Source organism: Triticum aestivum, unplaced genomic scaffold (genome assembly GCF_018294505.1).
Source record: "Triticum aestivum cultivar Chinese Spring unplaced genomic scaffold, IWGSC CS RefSeq v2.1 scaffold131936, whole genome shotgun sequence".
In the NCBI taxonomy this organism is placed as follows: Eukaryota; Viridiplantae; Streptophyta; class Magnoliopsida; order Poales; family Poaceae; genus Triticum; species Triticum aestivum.
In genome coordinates, this window is record NW_025244190.1 from 1 (window position 1) to 1,443 (window position 1,443).

The 1,443-nt window shown below is 43.2% G+C and overlaps 1 pseudogene; it reads left to right on the plus strand.

Moving 5' to 3' along the window:
• Positions 1–290: 290 nt before the first annotated feature.
• Positions 291–462, plus strand: LOC123177017 (uncharacterized; annotated as a pseudogene).
• The last annotated feature ends 981 nt before the right edge of the window (positions 463–1,443 follow it).

The following is a 1,443-nucleotide window of genomic DNA, read 5'->3' on the forward strand; positions in this document are numbered from 1 at the left end:
AGTCCACATCACACCGATGGAGCACCCGCGGCGAAGCAAGTCTTTTTTTAAGGTAGTTCTTTGTTTGTAGATTAGTTATATTGTTTTGCTTGTCTTTACTCTTGTTGCTGCCGGCTGCTGACCCCCTGTTTGTTGAAAAAAATGTACGTTTGCTGCAGTGATCGATGAGCAACTTTGCCAAGCACTGGGCCGGCTAACCTGAGGGTGGACGGGACCGATGGCATTTTTTGTGATTTTTCTCGCCATGCCGCAACCATGGTGGTGGTGATATCCGGCCTCGGCTACGACTTGCACAGGTGAGTTCCTCTTGTTCTGCATGACTTTGTACATCATGTGCTTCTCTGCTGTTGCAAGTGTCCATCCTTGTATTATAAGCTATGTGGCTTGGTCTGGGATGGAAATACTCATTTGCACCGGTTTGATTCAGCTTTGGGTTTGACTATAAATTGGTCTCTGTTGAATCATAACAAGCTAGTGTCCTGATTATGTATCCTGCCAGGGAGCTTTACTATTATCACCATTTGCGTGATTCTGCTAATACATACTGCTTGTTTTTTCCTGAGTAAATACTACCCCCTGCGTTCCATAATAATTGTCGTGTTATTATGGAACGGAGGGAGTACTTATAAGGAGAAACCATTGTGGTTGTTTCTTGCAAGAACTAATATACTACATTTCAACACCCAAAACATAAACTGCTACTAAAAGAGGTGACAGATTCATGTGAAATTATTGATGCTTGAACCACTCACTATTTTCAACAAAATTTGTAGTGATGCCTGTTTCTTTTTCAAAGACTGCATCATCTGAAGCTTATTCTGATCTTCCAGTTACATCATGGATAATTCTTCCAGGTTAGACATGGTCGTCGTTGGCCATCTGGTCTCAGTCCTTGATTAAATGTGGTGTGCCTTTGATGAAAGTGTCAGAATGTTGTTCTTCATTGTAGTAATATTTAGCATTGTGGCTGTGCTAGAACAATATAGGTTGGCATTGTCAGCGGTTATAACATAGAGCAGTGTAGCCTGTGCTATAACAATGTGGCCTGTGCATTTTTCTAGAAATGGTATTTTTCATGCAAATGTTCTCTGTTAGATGATAAATCCAGATGTATGGGTACTTTATTGGGGCCATCTGTTCAGAATTATTTTGTTTATGTTTTGCATTTTCGCTTATCAGGCTACTCATTCATTAAGGTCGACGGCTGCCATATTATTTTTGTTCGGGTGGTGCCTGAGGTCGACAGCTCGTACATGGTTGTATGTTCGCCCAGCGACGGCGACGGCGTGGTATGGTCTCGGCTACAGACATTGAAGGTGAGTCCTCCCGGCTTCTCTTCCTCTTCCTCCATTCTTCCCCTTGCTCTGGGAAGGTGGTCATTGAGCCATGGCCATTGTGCCATGGCTACTTAGGTTTTGGCCTTGATGGGCCTCATTTGGCTAG